The following is an 18,957-nucleotide window of genomic DNA, read 5'->3' on the forward strand; positions in this document are numbered from 1 at the left end:
AGACAAGTCATTCTTCTTCTTCCTTTGCTTCTTCCTGTCATTCTTTGGAAATCTACTTTCTAATATCTGAGACACTTGTTGGTGTTGTTTACAGCATATTTGGAGAGCAAACAAAACTATACAGGGGTTATATTTGTATTAAGAACCCGGTAACTAAGTCACTAAAAGAGTTATTTGATATTAGGTAGTGCTGATCAATACATGCATGTCTCCTTTAGACAAGGAATCTATTTTTTTTCTTTTTGCCCTCTCTCATCTCTGTTATACACTCCACTCTCTTTTGGGTCCTTTCTTGTGCTCTGTATGTAGAGTAGAGAAAGGGTACAAAATGATCTGGTCACCTTCACAACCAACCCCGGCCCAGGTACATCATCAATCATATGCCACAGAAATGCTTCACATATAACAATAGCAATGGAAGTCCCAGTGCCTTATATGAGAGATAACATGCTCTGGTGGTGGCAAATTAGAGCAGGAGCTTAGGAATTCGGTCTTCTGGGTGAATATACGTAGGTAAATGTTGAGCTTTCCCATGTTTTCTGTATTCTAGTTCCTTTATATGTAAAATAGAAATAAGTATAGTCTGAGTATTTTGTAGAATAAAAGTTTTAAATGAGAAAAATGCATGACCAAACCAAATGAAATTCATTACTCTTTCTAGAGGTCCAATCTTACAAATATTAGCAATTTCAGAGGTTTCACTCTAATCTTTAATTCTGTTAAAAATACATTTAAATTTTAACATAGAAACAGGAAAGGGAAAATGAAGGAGAATGAAAGAAAGGATGACATTGTCCAAGAAGCATTGCACTTACAACCTGACTTATGGAATTGTAACCTCTTTGTTCAACTACTTAATAATATCAAGTAAAATGCCAAAAAACTATGTATAATTCAAGTTGGTCAATGAAGCTTATTCTTATTCCATTACCATCACTGAAGAAACAACCAGAACAAAGCAAAAATGTCTCTTGTAGGGTATCAATGGCATCTGGATTCATCTTTAACCTTGAACATTAAATTTAATAGGGGATGTGCAGGTTGCTGAACAGTGATGTGGCAAAACTACAAATCCCAATCCCTGGCACCTGCCAATGTTCCCTTCTTTGGAGAAAGAATTTTAACAGATGCAATTAATTTAAGGATCTTGAAATAGGAGAACATTCTGGATTATCTAAATCTAAGCACAAGTGTCCCTGTAGGAGTAAAGCAGAGAGAGAGATTTGTCAGACAGACAGACAAGGAGGAGACAATGTGATACGGGAAGCAAAGACTGGAATGTAGTGTCACAATCTTAGTTATGCCGAAAGCCACTAAAAGTTGAAATAAAAAAAAAAGGCATGAAAGAGATTCCCCACCTGACTTTCCAGCGGAGCTTTCTGCTGTCACTTAATTTTGGCCAAATGATAGGGAGTTTGGACTTCCGGCTTTCATGAAAGTGAGAGAATAATTTGTTGTTGTTGTTTTCAGCCACCATGTTGATGTTCATTTATTTCAGCATCCTTAGAAAGTGACTCCAGGTACAACCGAGGTGACCTGTACCCTTCCTTACCATGTACTTCTCATCCTTTGGAACCCATGAGATCTCATTTTCAATTTCATGAGTATCATCCAGTGCTATACAGGGCGTTCTGAAAGACTCTAAGGTTGAAAATTGGCATTGCCTTAAATGCCTTGAGTGTGATCTGATGTGAATGTCTCTCCCTGCCTGCCAGGGAAGGGAGAAAGAGAGAGAAGTTCACCCACCTGCTGTGTGTGTCAAGGCAACTCACAGGCTACAAACAAGCAAGCACAGAATAAAATGGAAAAAATCTTAAAGGCCTCTCTAATAGCAGCCCTCATTTCTTTTCGTATCCAAAGAATATGATTTCTATCCTGCACAGATCTTCCTACATTACAAACCAGTTATTACAAAATGGATTTATATGAAAGTGAGATCTCTACCATGTTTTTTGTGACTCCAGTTGGATTTTCTGTCGTTGTTGTTGTTTTTTTTTTCTTAAGCTTATCAGATCTACAAACTACCTTTATGGTCACTGAAAGACCAAAGAGCATGTGTCAGGTGTTTGAACTCCCATGTCAAGATTGACATTTTACCCATATGCCCCTTACTTTCCTTCTTTATTTCTTCTTCTTCTTAAAATAAAGCATGAGTTTATATTTTTCTTCATGTTTAATTACTATGAAACAGGTTCCTCTTTTAACTGGTTATGTCCAAGTTTTTGTAAAAAAAATATTTAAACTGAATGGCCATGTTGATATTTATTAATTACAGATACTGGTGAGGAGAAATGTTTTCTGGATATGGTGGGTCTTCTGTGACATTTAGAATTGGGCTTTCTTGGAAAGCCCTGGCTAGCTTCAACCACCTAGGAGGTGGCAAAAATTCCCTTGTTACAAGGAACTCTACTAGACGGAATGCTGTTATGAACCAGATCAGCCTGGAGAATCTCCCATTGGCAAACACTCCAGCATAAATTCATGTAGAAAGCAGAAATAAGTGGATAGAAAATGCAGTGAAGAAGGATGGAGCTAGCTGCCACTGGCTCACCTCTGTAATCCTAGCTACTTAGGGAGCTGAGATCTGACCATCTCAGGTTGAAGTCAGACAGGGCTTTCCATGGATATTTGATCTCCAGTTAACTACCAGAAACACAGAATTGGAGCTTTAGATCAAGTGATGGAATATCAGCCTTGACCAATAAAGAGAAGAGACAGTGCCCAGGCCATGAGTTCAAGGCCCAGTATCAGCACACATCAGGTCACTATGGTGATGGATCAGAAAATTGTACCTTGAAAAAAATCCAACAATATTTTCCCAAGTCAACTATTCCTGTGCCTATATCCTTTCAGGACTGGAAAATACTGAGGGGAAATAAGATCTTGTCTTTCTTCCTCACAGTCAGTTCTGCTTCAATAGTCAAAGTTCTCTCTGTCTCTGTCTCTCTCTCTTCCTCTCTCTCATTCTCTTAACTTCTTAATTTCATCCACTTAAGGTTTTGTGGGATTCATGATAATGTGCAAAACAAGAACCAGGAAGAACAGCATTGATGTTGCAGGTGGCAGGATGCATTTGTGTTTCTGCCCTGTTGATTCTATAGAATAGTAAGGTGTGGCTCTAGACTTTCTTCACTGAAGAGACTACAATGGGACTTCATCTCAGTTTCTTTCAATAAAACAACCAAAATCCCAACAATACCAACAATAACAATAACAAAAACCATGTAAAACCAATACTTCCCCATCTGTCATTTTTTTTGTCTCTTTTTCCACTCTTCTTGGATATCTGCTCTACCCCCGTATGCCTCAGCATTCTATCTGTGAGAAAGGTGTTATCCACAATACAGCTTGACTTAAATTGTGACCCTCCTGCACTATTTCTTTGAGCTGCTATTTTCGCTGCCTGTTCCAGCTGCTGAGCACAATTGCTACAGCTCAATTATTAAAGAGATGCTAAAAATAGTCCAGTGCAAGGTCTTCCACAAAGAAAAATCATTCAAACACAGCAAGAGACTCAACCAGGGCAGCAAGCTCTCACTGTTATTAGAACCTTAATTCTCCCCACCCCCTTTTCTTTTATGACTTCCTTTTCTTTCATTCAGCAATAATAAAGTAATAGGCATATTAAAAGGTCCACTTTTTTTGTAACCCACAGTAATTTGCATAAGCTGATGACTGTATTGCCAATCACAAGGAATTCTTACTAAGAAAGCAGTCTAGCCTTGGAAGCCATTGTGTGGAGTAATGTGTAGGAATGTAGAGGAATTTGCAAATGACTCTCTGCCTTGCAGAAATAGTATAAATTCTCACCTTTGATACTTGCCTGTCTCCCACGTGTCCCTTCTGACATAAATCACCCTGAGCTGTTGCAATCAGCTTTTCTTCTGAGATTCTTCAGAAAAAAATGTTTAACTATTAGAAATGAGAGGAAAAAATGAAATGGCCCAAAGGTAAGCAGGATTAGAGCGTTAAAGTCTCAATATCTTCCATCCCAGACTATCAGTGTGTTCTGGCTCCCTGCCTGACACAATACCAATGCCACCTTTACTTTTTCTATGAATACGTTCATTTTTTCATGTTAACTCTGTTCCTTTTCTCCTATGGAGGAAAGAGACATTATGGCCTGATCAGTGTTGCAGAGTTGTAGCTCTGCTGTTACCAATCTGAAAGTAACAATGTAATAGTAATTTATGGGTTATTGTCATGTAATGGAAAGAAGGAAAGAGAGAAAGATAGAGAGAGAGGAAGATGGAGAGGAGAAGGAGAAGGAGAACTAGAAGAAGACAGAGAAAGAGACAAAAAGAAAAGGAAATATGAAAGAAAATAAATTTCATGCCTCTCTTGGGGCTTTAACTCGGGTCCTCGGTACTGCTTTTGTGCTCAAAGTTAGTGCTCTATTGAGCCACACTCCAATTCTAGCTTTATTTGTTTGTTTGTTTGTTTTTGAGTAGTCTACCAGAGGTAAAACTCTCATGAACTTTGCTGCCAGGGTAGATTATTAACTGTGATCTTGAGATCTCAACCACCAGAGTAGACATAAACCACACGAAAGAGAATAATTTTTAAAAAAATAATAGTGAAGATTTCTGAGAACAGAATATAAACATGTGTCTTAATAGAAACTACTGAAATCCAGGCAAGCTTAAGGGAAAAGACTAACACATGGTAACATTTTGAAAAGTTCAAGTTGTTTTTCTCCAAGAATCTAGGCAGGAAACACATACACAGCACACTCAATCACTCATACACACTCACACTCATACACATGATGTTTTAAAATTTGATTATGGCTTTACTTCTATAATAAAAAATTAAGAGTAACAAAAACTCTTACGTAAGATTAAATTCTATCTCTCTATCTATCTATCTATCTATCTATCTATCTATCTATCTATCTATCTATCTATCTATCTATCTATCTATCTATCTATCTATCTGCCTACCTGTCTATCTGTATATTTCCTATGAGTTTGAAGAGAAAAATGCATGTGTCAATAGGTTATTGTTTTTATACCAAAGAAAAATATTATCATTCACAGATATCCACGGACCTTTGCCTTTGTTCTCTCTCCATGCATATGTGGCCCTTCCTAGAAGCTCCTGCCCAGCACCTGTGTAACAAAGGTAACTGGTACACCTAGGGCAATAGACAATTTATCCCAAGCTCTGAGGTCATTTCTTCCTTTGAGGTCCCACTGGGAAGAAGGTCTGCCCTGGGAAGGCAGAGCAGGCTCCTCCCCCCTCCTCTTGGCTAAGTCTCTGCTCAGTATCCACATCACCTAGGTAACTGGCACACCTGGAGGCAGTCACTTCTCTCCCCCCTCCCAGGTCACATCTGTATCTGGTGTGGCCACACCTTCTTCCTGTCCCTGGCCTTGAGAAGTCCTGGCCCATGGGTGGCTTGACCCTTTTTCCCAGCTGCATGGGCTTCCAACTTAACCAGAGGCCAGCCTGCAGCTCAAAAACGAACTTTTCCCTCTCCTGAGCACTGTGTGGTGTTCTCTCTTTCCTCTGTTGCTGATTTAGTTTACCTAACCACATCCTGCCCTGTCCCAGTAATGCTAGGCCGCGTTTAGACCATGAGAGATTCCCAGGCTCTGAGGTCATGTCCGCATCTATGGTGGCTGCTCTTCCTGCCCGTCTTCTCCCTACATAATCAATCTCCATCATTAGTTACACCCATCATCAGCTACACCTCCAGCGGGTGCCCCTTCTGTACACTACATCTCCATAAGTGGTTGGCAGGTTTGGTTTTTCAACTCTTTGACTGAACAACCATGTGGAGGTCTCCTTTCTCTATGACTTACATATAGTGCCCAAACCTGGGAGGGATTAGTGTCAGTAGTGTTTAGATTGGACTGATTAAGGGACTGGTCGGAGGCCTTGATCATTGCCTGTAACTGGACTATAGGTTTCTGGATATAGAGTATGGATGGAGACCCAGGAAGGTGCCAAGGCAAACTGTTCTGAGTCTGACTCAATGTAAGTTCCCGTTCATTTAGAAGCAAGACAGGTATGAACATTAGATAAGCATGCTTAATAACTATTTTCTTTTGGATCTACTGGGTCTGGTTAATTTTGAAAGAGCAAACACAAAGTGACTCCATTTAGAATCTGACTCCATCCACTCTTACTCCTCTCTGTGATCCCTTGTTACCACAACTAGCTTTTTCCCAGGGATCTAGGAGGTGTCTTCTTGCTAGGATGATGTCCCAATTGGCATTTTTGCTCATTGCTGGCATGGCTGATGGCATGGTCCACATTAGAGGGGAAGGTGACTGCCAGATTAAATGAGTTTTAGTCACAAGACCCTTTTTATTTCAAATTGAAGCAACAACGAGATCAATAAAATAGTTTTTAAGCCGGGCTTACCTGGAACTTGTTAAGAATAGAAGTGAAGTTTGACCAATAAATACTTGCAAGAGTTATTTTTCCATCTGTGGGTTTGTCTAAATGCTGCAGAGGATAAAATCTGGAATGATAAAACTCAATACTAGACATGATGAGAGTTTTGAAACAGCAACTGATTAAACAATTTAATTTTTGTCTGCTATAACACTTTAGGATACTAATTAAGATGGAAACCATTGTCAGCGCTATATCTAAGCAGCTTACATACTTGGAAAACAGATTTTAGACACATTTATTCACACTCAAATCTGATGAGCTTCTTTGCTTCTCCAGTTTAAAATTGCCCCCCCATTTTTTTTTCTTTGTCCTGTGGATCCAGTTAAGTCTTGTTTACCAGAAAACCTTCAAAGGGCCCAAAGGAGCAGGGGCTGGGAGCAGGGAGTCTCACACACACACACACACACACACACACACACAAACGCACATATACACACACACAGAAACAGAGAGAGACAGAGACAGAGACAGACAAAGAATGAGAAAACAGAGAGCAATGGTAAAGGTAAGAGGTCTGGAGTAGGGCTTTTTGGGAGGGAGGCCAGAGAGAAAGGAGGGGGACCAGTGACTTCTGACAGTAACCCCCTCCCAGGTTTCCATACCATCTGTAAGGACTGGAGAAAGGAGACCTCCAAATGGTTGTTCAGGCAGAGAGCTTCTCAGGAGAAACCGAACCTGCTGCCTTCCCCCCCCCCCAAATGTAGTGTGCAGAAGAGGCCCCAGATGGAGTGTGCAGAGGAGGGGGAACAAATGATGGAGACTGATTATATAAGGAGAGGTGTGGCCACAGTGGATACAGATATGACCTCAGAGCCTGGGAACCTCTCATGGTCCAAAGGAGGTGTGACTGGGGTGGTGGAGTACATGACCTCAGAGCCTGGGGGAACCGCCCACTGGCCCCAGGTGTACCAGGGTGGGGGCTTCTAGGAAGGGCCATATGTGCTTGGAGGGAGAAATAAAGGAAGATGTCATTTTTTTACAAAGTAAAAGGGTCATATTTCATGGGCAGACCTAACAGTTTAGATGATTTTCTGCCCTTATTCTTTTTCTGAGAGTGTTATCTGAAGAAATACAGCAGCCAATAAGCCTGAATGAAAGCATAGATGCCACAGACAAGAAAGACATAGTATTGGGAAAGTATAAAGGAGTGTGAAAAAACAAACCTCTGATTATGGTATCTGTATTCTTCTGTGTGTTAATAAAACATGAGACAATTTAAGTACAGAAATAACTTTTGAAGGAAAACAAATATAAAATGAGAAAAAAAGTCATCTTCTGTGAAATTCTCCATCCTTACAGTAAAAGTAGGAAATTAGCATAATGAAATATAAAGAATATAAAGGGATCAGTTAATATTCAATGATCACAGAACAATTAATACTCAGAGATCAATTAGTTCCATAGCTATATGTAGGTTATTTCTCTTTTATATTGAGCAAACTGACATGAAAAATAAGATGAATAATTTACACGTTATTGGAGAAGAGAGCAATAATATAGCAAGAATTTAATGTAGAAATTTTGAAAGCAGAGAGACATGAAGAATACAAAACCTCAAAGAAGAAATAAACAAAGGGGACTATATCAGAGTGCAAATGCTGTACAGCCAAGGAAAAATTTCAAAATGAAAAGTCAGCCTTTAGATTAGGAGAGAATATTGGCCAATTCTATTTTTGTAAAATGTTAATATTCAAATTATATAAAGGGAAAAAATTCATACAGCACAATACTGAAAATAAAAATAAACCATATTTTAAAATAACCGAAATAACTGAATAAACATTTCTTCAAAGAGGACACAAAAATGGTCAGTAGTCTGGTGCCAGTAGCTCATGACTGTAATCCTAGCTATTCAGGAAGCTAAGATCTGAAGATCATAGAACAAAGACAGCTCAGGCAGGAAAAGTCCCTGAGACTCTTTTCTCCAATTAACCACCAAAAGAATCCACAAGTGGAGCTGTAGCTCAAGTGTTAAAGCTCAGGGCAGTGCCCAGGCTCTGAGTTCAAGCTCCAGAACAGGCACCAATAAAATGAAAAATAAAAATAAAGGGCAGGCTCCGGTGTTTCACACCTGTAATCCTAGCTGCTCAAGAGGCTGAGATCTGAGGATCCAGGATAAAAGCCAGCCCCGGCAGGAAACTCCATGAGACTCTTATCTCCCGTTAACCACTAGAAAACTGGAAACGGCTCTGTGACTCAAGTGGTAGAGGGTTAGCCTTGAGCTAAAGAGCTGAGGGACAACACACAGGCCCAGATTTCAAACCCCATGACTGACAAAACTAAATAAAAATAAAGAATAAAAAATCCCTCCGGAACCTAGTTCAAGCCCAAAGACTGGCAAGAAAAAGCAAAACAAACTAAAAATTGGCTATATAATCAATGGAAATGAAATCATGACCTAGTAAAGTAAAAGACATTTTGTAGTTTTTTTAACCAGTTTATAGAATAATACCAATTATAGGTAAAAGCTTCTGTATATTGACTCAAGTTAGAGGAATGTAGAAAAATTATTAATCATATATAAAATTTCAATACAAATTCTCATACTTTTATAGATAGGTCATAAATAAGCAATGACTTTCTTGAGAAGTTCAAATTTCATTTGTATGTATCAAGATATCTGAGAAAAAAATGAATTATACTGCCATTTTGGTCTTTGATTATTACCATTTTGTCTTTTGAATTATTCAACTCTTCATTTATGCAAATAATTCTCATAATTGAACATCGAGACAACAACCATACTTTTGTTTCAAGAAAATATTGACTTGGCATTAACACACTAAACCTGTAAATCACTTGACTCAACCAACAAATATTAGCTCAGAGCATAACACTGTTGTTCTCCATTTCTGTCAACATTTCCGTAAACCCTTGATGAGTTATAACGTTTGAGTGTTTATACTAATCAATTCTTTTGAATGTATCCTTTATTTCTCAGAGACCTTGAGATAGAAAATTAAGTGCCTACAGTTTTAATATGGAGAATAAAACAGTAAAGGAATCATTTAACTTTTATAAATCCTCAATATTTGAGAGAAATATTTGTCTTAATAGAAACCATATCTAGCTGATAATCTGCTTTGGCATATATGAAAGATCTGTTAATATATATAGCTATATATTATATTCATATTTAAAAATACTCAAATACTAGCTACTAAGGAAGCTGAAATCTGAGGATCTTAGTTCAAAGTTAGCTCAGGCAGGAAGGGCCCTGAGACTCGTCTCCAATTAACTACCAAAAATAGCTAGAAGTGGATATGGCTGAAGTGATAGAGCCCTAGCTTTGTGCACGAAAGCTCAGGGTTAGCTCCCATATCCTGAGTTCAATCCTGAACCAGGGTTCACACACACACACACACACACACACACACACACACACACACAAATTTACACAAGATAGGTTCCATAGCATTCTAGGCACCATAGCTGTGCCTCATAACTATAATCTTAGCTACTCAAGAGGCCGAGCTTTGAAGATCTTAGAAACCCACCTAGGCAGGAAAGTTCATGAGACTCTATCTCCATGTAATGAGCAAAAAGCCAGCAGTAGAGATGTGGCTCAAGTTGTAGAGTCCCAGCATTCACTAAAAAAGCCATGTGAGAGTAACTGGTCATGAGTTTGTTTCAGTATCAACAAAAAATACCCAAGTCTTACTGCAGAGTTTCTTATATTTCATGAAAATCCAAACATAAAGAAAAATTTATTTTTGTGACTTTTGAGTCACTTGATTTTTAAGGGATGTTTTAGTCTTTTCACTATGAAAAATTCCAAGCATGCATGAAAATAGAATAGAACCATGAGCAATTTGGTCATTTCCAGCAAGCAATTTGCTTGATCTCACTCCATATATTAGACTTTTATTGACAATCATTTTCCACATCAACGAAGTGTAATGTGATGTTTGAATTTATATATGCATTGTGTTATTATCAACTCAGGGTAATGAACATGTCCATCTTCCTAAATTTGGTCATTTCTGTGTGGTAAGTACACTCAATTTCCTATCTCTTGATTGTTTTGAAATATATAGTGCGTTATACATTATTGTTAATTATACTTCTCACGAACCACTTTTTCTTTATTTTATTTTTATGTTATTTTTTTGTCTGTTGTGGGGTTTGAACTCAGGGCCTGAGCCTTATCTCTGAGTTCTTTTGCTCAAGGGTAGTAGTGTTCTACCACTTTGAGCCACAGTTCCACATCTGATTTTAGGGTGATTATCTAGAGACAAGTCTCAGTGGGACTTTTCTGGCCAGGCTGGCTTTGAACTATGATCCTCAGATCTCTGCTTCCTGAGTAGCTAGGATTACAGGCAGGAGCCACAGTGCATGTCTTTTTTTAAAATTTTTAAACACAAGGTCTCCTTGTGTAGCCTATTTGACTTGAACACATGATACTCCTTCTTAAGTCTTTTGAGTTCTGGGATAACAGTATGCCTCAATCTGCTGCAGGGCTGTACTTAATTATGTGTATGTGATGTGTGTGTTTGTGTGTGTGTGTGTGTGTTCCAGTAATGGGGCTTGAGAAAGAGATCTCAGAGTATCATGGTTTGAAGCCAGCCCAGGCAGGAAAAGTCTGTGAGACTCTTATCTTCAATTAACCACAAAAAGTTGGAAGCAGAGCTGTATTTCAAATGAACAAAAACACCTCAGGGACAGCAGCAAGCCCTGAGTTCAAACTCCAGGTTCAGTTTATAAAATAAATTAAAAATTAAATAAACAAGATGTTTTACAAAATTTCCCAACTCTATTCTTATTACTAAGATCATAATTCCCTTTAATATGTATTTTAAGATAGCTTTTATTTTTTTCTAAAGAACATTATATTTCATAAATGGCCAATGTTACAATCTCAGGATCCCATAAAACATGGAAAAAATGTGGACACAACTTCAGATCAGGTGACTGTGTCAGTTCTTTGTTTACCTATTAAAAGGAATCATATTCGATGCATATTTGCTGATAATTCATAATATTGTCTATTAATCTTCTTTAAGTATTAAAATTTAATTTTACTCTTGTGTAGAAAATTTAAATTTCTATTCATAAGGAAATTGTAACATAGTCCTCCAGTCTCTTTCTCTCTTTACAGTTCTGGTTTGGTCTGCTGCATTCCCATTCAATCCCAAATTACTACTACAACTTTATTTTAAACATTCAATTTCTTTTATGCTTATTTTTTAAGTTAGCAAGGTAATTTAATCATGTTATAATTAAAATAACATTTTGATTTGATTAAAATTATCATTTGAATGAGTATCTTTGTAATGCATTTTAGTTGAACAAAACCACATTACAAAGTTACAAAGAACATAAAATTAAAACACTTAGACTCAATGAACTTAGTAGCACTAACATGGACACATGCTTATGTGTGAATTTAGAAATAATGCAAATGCATGACACGTGCTGTGGCTCAAACCTATAATCTGAACTATAATCCAAACTATAATCCCTAGGGAGATGGAGATCAGGGGATTGTGCTTTGAGGCCAATCCAGGCATAAAAGTGTTCAGAAATCCATCTCTCAATCACTGGCTGAGTACCTTAGTGTGAGCCTATCATCCCCAGCTAAGTGGGGAAGCACAAGTAGCATAACTGAAGCCAAACCCAGCCTGGCAAAACCCTAGCTCAATAACCAATGCAAAAAGGGCTGCATGTGTGGCTCAAGTAATAGAGCACTTCCTACCCAGCATGAAGAGGCCCTAAGTTTAATCACCAGTATTAGCAACAAATGAATGAAAGTAAAAAAGAAATCTCCAAATAATTCGTACTATTGGCATTTTTAGTCACACTATTGACATTTTACAGGCTTAAGGCCAATGACATAAGTTGCCCAGTGCTGGTAGCTTATACCGCTCATCCTAACTAATCAGGAGGCTAAGATCTGAGGATCACAGTTTAAAATCAACCAAGGCCAGAAAGTCTCTGAGACGCTTATCTCCAACTAACCACCCAAAAGCCAGATATAGAGCTTTGGTTCAAGCAAAAAAGTTGACGAATAGCTTCTAGGCCCCGAGTTCAAGCCTCATACTGGCAAAAAGAACTAAAAAGGAAAACAAGGCCTACCTAAATGTGTGACAAACATATTCGGATACAGAGATAGATTGGGGAAAAGTTAGTTCTAACCTAACTTAATATTTTCTTTTTTGTTTTAATGAGTTCTCCACAGTAGAGAACGTTAAAAGAAGTTATTTAAAAGTGTAAAGGAGATCATATTTCTTATCTGCTCTAAAACCATCCACAGCATATCAATGTAATTAATAAATAAAGCTCATTTTTTTCCCATTTTGCCCTTAGTCCTGAATTTTTTAACTCTTGCTGGGTGCTGGTGGATCATGGCTGAAATCCTAGTTGCTCAGGAGGCTGAGATCTGAGGATCAAGGCTTCAAGGCAGCCTGGGCAGGAAAGTCCCTGAGATTCTTGCTACAAATGAATCACTCAGAAAAAAACTTGAAGTGGTGCTGTGGCTCAAGTGGAAGAGTGGTAGCCTTGAGCAAAAGAAGCTCAGTGACAGTACCCAGGTCCTGAGTTCAAGCCCCTGGACCAGCAAAATAAGCAAATAAACAAATATTTTATAGATATCGTATATGTATCATAGATATCATAGGTTTATCATGTGTGTATGTTTGTGTGTGTGTGTGTGTGTGTGTGTGTGTGTGCGTGTGTTCTATGTTTCTACTTAAGCAAATCTCAGATTATGATCAGCCTTTGTCCTCTCTAGTAGTTGGACCACAAGTGCCAAACTTAGTGATTGAGATGGGATTTTGCAAACTTTTTGCTCGGGTTGGCCATGAAATTCAGTTCTTGTGATTTTTATGCCTCCTGATAGCTGGGATTACAGATGTTGTCACTACAACCGAAGGTACATGTGCCAAATTAAAGTGCCAAAGAATCGATTAGAGGAAAGTAATTATTTTCAGCAAGAGCGAATTGCTGAATAAACACTCTTCGGCAATGAAATTTTGCTTTTTGCTTATTTATTTGTTTGTGCTCCACCTAGGGTTAGAGCATAAGCTCTGGATACCATCATTGAACTTTTTGTAATCAAGGCTAGCACTCTACCACTTGAGCCCCAGCTCTACTTCCTGCTCTTTGATTCTTAATTGGAATTAAGAATTTCAAGGAATTTCCTGCCTCAGACTGGCTTCAAATCAAGAACTTCAGATCCCAGCCTTTGGAGTGAGCCACTAGCTGTTGGAGTGAAATTATTATCAGGATTTATACAGAATACTTACTTCTATCCTAATAAAATTAAATCAGGAATCAATAACCAAAAGATGTATAAAAACTTCTCAAAATAAAAGGAGCCAATTAAATGTTTCAAGAAGGGTTTTGTTTGAATTAAATGAAAACAAATAAGATTACTTATAAAAAGGTAGGAATTCAATGAAGGCAATAATTCAGAGGGAAAAGAGCAGAAAGTGCATAGGTTAGAGAGGAAAGCAGAACATCAGAAACTCAGAGTTCCCATTCATGAAGAAAAGGTCAAGTGAAGTTTAAAGCAAGTAAAAATAATAAGTGGAATGAAAATTTATGAAGTTGAGAACAGCAAAAACTAAAAACTATCTCTAAGACAAAATGCTGATTCTTTAAAAAAGACCTAACAAAAACTTTTTAGATGGGCTAAGAAAAGAGGAAGACTCAAAGATATTGACTCCAAAATATTTGTAGCTTCTTATATGGTCATTTCCATAAAGTTCACAAATTTTTAACAGACTCATTCTACCAGAGCTCACAGATAGTAATCAATATTCAGACTTACAATTATGAAAAAAAATATTAATCCTCCCTAGCATGGGTGAGGGCCTGAATTCAAACACCAGTTCTTCAAAAAGAAATCTACCAATGTAGAAAGTAAAGAAAATTATCATATTATTTAATGGCAGAAAGTGTATTTGACAAAAAATATCTTCATGATCAAACTGTGCAGTAAATGAGGAAATGGGGAAGATTTTTCACAACTTGATAAATAACACATATTTACAAACAACAGCATATTTATTGGTTAAAATTGGACAGTGTCCTTCTAAAATTGATCACAGCCAAAAATTTCCTCTTAGCATTCAATTCAGCCTTATACTAGCATCTCTAGAGAAGGAAATAGGATAAGAAAATGTAATAGACAGAAATTGGGAAAAATAAAATAAAATGGTTAGAAGATAACACAATTGTCTTGGGAGAAAAATCCCAAGGTGCTGGGTGTAATAGGGTCATTAAAGCCAAATTAACATGCAAATGGAAGTTGCTTTCTCTTATAGCAGAAATAATCAATTGAAATCTGAAATTATAGAACTTCTACTTAAATATGTGTGTATAGATTTTTCATGTTTTGGTACCTACACAATTTATCAAGCAATTAGGAAAACAAAATAAAAGATTTCAAGACCTAGCATTACCAAATGCCCATTCTTCTGATTTTATTGATTGATTCTCTCTGCCCCTATTAAAACATAACTCATTTATTTTCACATAGTGACAAATAATTTCTAAAGTTTATATGGCAAAAGACCCAGAATAGTTAACATAGTATGGATGCTCTTTGTCTTCCAAGGTTTACTCTTCTTAGTTCACTCTAAACACATGCTAAATTAAAAAGGAGTGAAATACATGTAAGCAATGAATGTTACAGCATTTGACCTCATGATCTCAGGCCAGGTCAGGAGCTATGGCTTATGATTATCTTGTTCTGTATTACAAGATTTTAAATATAATTTCTCCCTAATGTATATCAGTTCTACACATTCTAAAGTAAAAAATAAAATAAACCATAAATTGAACCATTGTGAGTCTGGTATGTATACTGAGGCAGAAGAATTCATTTTAAAAGATCACACCACCAGATGTCAAGACTCACTATAAAACTACAATAGAAAAGACAGCATGGCTTTGGTTAAAGAATGGGTACATAGATAAATGAAGCTGAATAGGGAGCCCAAAAATAGACCTACATAAAATAGCCAAGTAATCCTTGACAAAGGAACAAAGGCAATTCAGTGGAAAAAGCAGTAGCTTTTCAATAAATGGGCTAGAATGTGAAATGCCTTGGTAACAAATTTCATTGTAAAAATGACTTTGTTCATATTATATGCATGTGTGAAAGTGTCACAAAAAACTTATCCTAAAAGATTACCTTGGTATATCTAATGTATGTTAAATGACTAGTTGATAACGCAATTTAGGTATCTAGTAACCTTCAGAAATAGATAAGATATATAAATATATCTTAAAGGAAAAGTTTTTAAGAACAGAAAACTTGATAACCCCCAAATTAATACGACAGGTTATTTTTTACTAAATTTGAGTAGATGTTATAGAGCTTTTAAAGTATAAAAATTAATAAAAAGTCTGATTCTCTTTAATATATTTTTTACTGTAACAGAAATGGCGTATCACTTGTTCATTCCATCTCAAAATAATAGTTAATATTTAACTTAATAGTGAAATGGTATATTCCTAGTGAATCTGGAAGAAAAATACAGTACTGCATTGTGAATCAAAAATGAGTATCATATTAGCTAAAATATGGCAATCAGACATGATTGTCTAATAAGTGGTATAAATTATCCTGTCCTTTTAGTGATCATGTGTCAAATGTATAGTGAACAGTTTATAATATTTCACAATTAACAGTAGTTATTATGAATACTATTTTTTACTGTCAAGCTAAAAGTGGCTGGTGGCTCAAGCCTGTAATTCTACATCTTCTGAAAGTTAAGATTTGAGGATAACAGTTAGAAGCCAGCCTGGGCAGACATATCCACGAGACTCTTACCTTCTTATCCTCCAATTAACCAGCAAAAAGCCAAAAGTAGAAGTTTGGGTCAAGTGGTAGAATGCTGGCCTTGAGTGAAAAAGACAAGCAAGAGCTTTAGTCTCTAAGTTCAAGCTTCAGTTCCAGCATGAAAACAAAAATACAGGCAAAATAGAAACTATTAGAACCAAAAGATATTATAAGATGAAAAGAGACTTGAAAATTATACATAGACACAAGAGCTTGTAAGACTTTTAAATTGGGAGTGATTAGAAAACTTGGGCATTATAGCAACAAAACCAAATTTTTAACATAGCAATAATTATGTAACTGCTTTTTGGTGATTGTTACATAACAACCATCTTCCCTTATTAGATCCATCAAGCATTTTTCACATGTTTATGTCTTTCAAATCCTAGATACAGCTATCTAATACAATATAAATGCTACAATGTTTTTCTCAACATAGAAAAGTATGTCACAATGGTTCCACAATTATTCTTCAAGAAAAAAGGAATGAAACAAACTAAAACCTTGAGGGATGAAGGGGAGGAATGGGGATAGCATTTGGCACCGGAAAAGACAAACAAAGCAGTCTATCTATGCAGTTGAGAAAGAACTTATTACAGCTACTTATTATACAATATAATTGGAATTTCAAGCAGTGCATAAGATAATTAGTTCAATAAATTATGTTTGGGTAAGTTGGAGAGCTATGTTAGAATCCTATCTAACAGTATATTAAGCATAGATATACTAATGTACAATTACAATAAAATTAATTTGTATAACTTTTAGGCAGAAATACAATTTTAGTGGAAATGTAATTTTGGGTTCTTGTAGAAATTCTATATTTTGACAGTAGAATTAGAAACCATAAAAAAGAAAGTTATTATCTAAACATTAACTTGTTTCTTTTAATGTAAAATGACTATGGCAAATTTAAAAGCCAGTAACAAAAGGAAAGATGCTTCTAATGAGGAAGGATCAATTTCAAGGAATGTGATTATGTAGTACACTTGTACAACCATGTATTTATTTTTTAAAAAGACTATAGAAAACCAATGACAGGATTTACACAATTAGCTGAAATAACTGTCAGTCATGATCATTTTTCCTCTATATTAATTAAAAATGTAAACTCAGAGCGTAAAGCTATCCCTTATTTGGTTCTTGGCAAAGGTATAATTAATGAGGGATAGCTAGTGGCAGAGATAGTGTTGCTTGAAAATTATATCAAACAGGGAAAGGTGGTAAAGGCCTGTGATCCTAGAACTCGGGGGTCTGAGAGAGGAGGACTGCAAGTTCAAGGACAGTCTAGGATATGTAACTTATATTCTGTCTCAGGAAAAAAAGAATGATAATCAGCGAAAATTTATAGACTGAATTCAATGAAAGAGAACAAAAAACTTAAAAATTAGATCTCATTTAAACTAAAGCATGTACCCTTAACTTCATTTAAAAATTGAAACAGAATATTCTTTGAAATATTGTTTATTCGTTTTATTGTTGTTATTAAGGTGATGTACAGAGGTCTTACAGTCACAAAAGTCAGGTAAAGAGTAATTTCTTTTTGGACAATGTCATCCCTCCGCACCTCCCTCTCAGTTTTTCTCTCTCATTTCCACCCACAAGTTGTACAGTTCATTTTGAACACAGTGTCCACAGAGTGCCACTGCTGCATTTGTTCACCCTTTGTCCCTCCATTTCTGTGCCCCACTTAATCCTCCCAAAGACAGATAAATGAACAAGCAAGGAAAAAAGAAAATTAAAGCAGCAAGCAAGCAAGAAAAAACCCCTCATTTTCCAGAGTTCATTTTGATAAATATTATTTTATATGACCAGATACATATGGGAATTATGTCTTTGTATTCTCTTGTGTGTAAATGTCTAGAGTCCTGTATAATTTATCATGTCCCAGTGTACTTTAGATCTAGCTTCCACATGTGAGAGAAAACATGTACTACTTACGTCTGAGCTTAGATTACCTCACTTCACAGAATTTGTTCAAAGTTCATCCATTTCCCAGCAAATGACCTCACATCACTCTTTCCAACAGCTGTGTAAAATTCCATTGTCTATAGATACCACATTTTTTGGATCCACTCAGCTACTTTGGGCATCAGGGCTGTTTCCATAGCTTGGCTATTGTGAGTAGTGCAGCAATGAACATGGGTGTGCAGGAGTCTTTTATCATATCCTGCTCATGGTGTTCATGGAAGATGCCCAGGAGTGGTATGGCTGGATTGTAAGGAAGATCTATGTTTATATTCTTGAGGAACCTCCAGATTGCTGTCTAGAGTTGTACTAGTTTACATTCCCACCAAGAGTGCAATAAGGTACTTTTCTCTGCATCCCAGCCAACATTTATTTTTCCAGTTCACAATGTTGTCCAATCTAACTTGGATGAAGTAGAATCCCAGATTTGTTTTGATTTACATTCCCTTTAATGGCCAAGGATGATGAGCATTTCTCATGTGATCCTTTGCCGCCTTTTCCTCCTCCTCCTCCTCCTCCTCCTCCTCCTCCTCCTCCTCCTCCTCCTCCTCCTTTTCTTCCTCCTCCTCCTCTTCCCTTTCTTCTTCCTCCTCCTCCTCTTCCTCCATTTCTTCTTCCTGCATTTCTTCTTCCTCCTCCTCCTCCTCTACTTCTTCTTCTTCAGAAGAGGAGGAGGAGAACATTCATAAATGATAATAAATACCAGAGAAAAGAAACAATTTACATTGTTGCAATGGGTGCACCTGTATCCCTATTTAAACAATTTGTTTTTCCCTTCCCCTCCCCAAATT

The sequence above is a fragment of the Dipodomys spectabilis genome, unplaced genomic scaffold (genome assembly GCF_019054845.1).
Source record: "Dipodomys spectabilis isolate Male_0828 unplaced genomic scaffold, ASM1905484v1 ptg000365l, whole genome shotgun sequence".
In the NCBI taxonomy this organism is placed as follows: Eukaryota; Metazoa; Chordata; class Mammalia; order Rodentia; family Heteromyidae; genus Dipodomys; species Dipodomys spectabilis.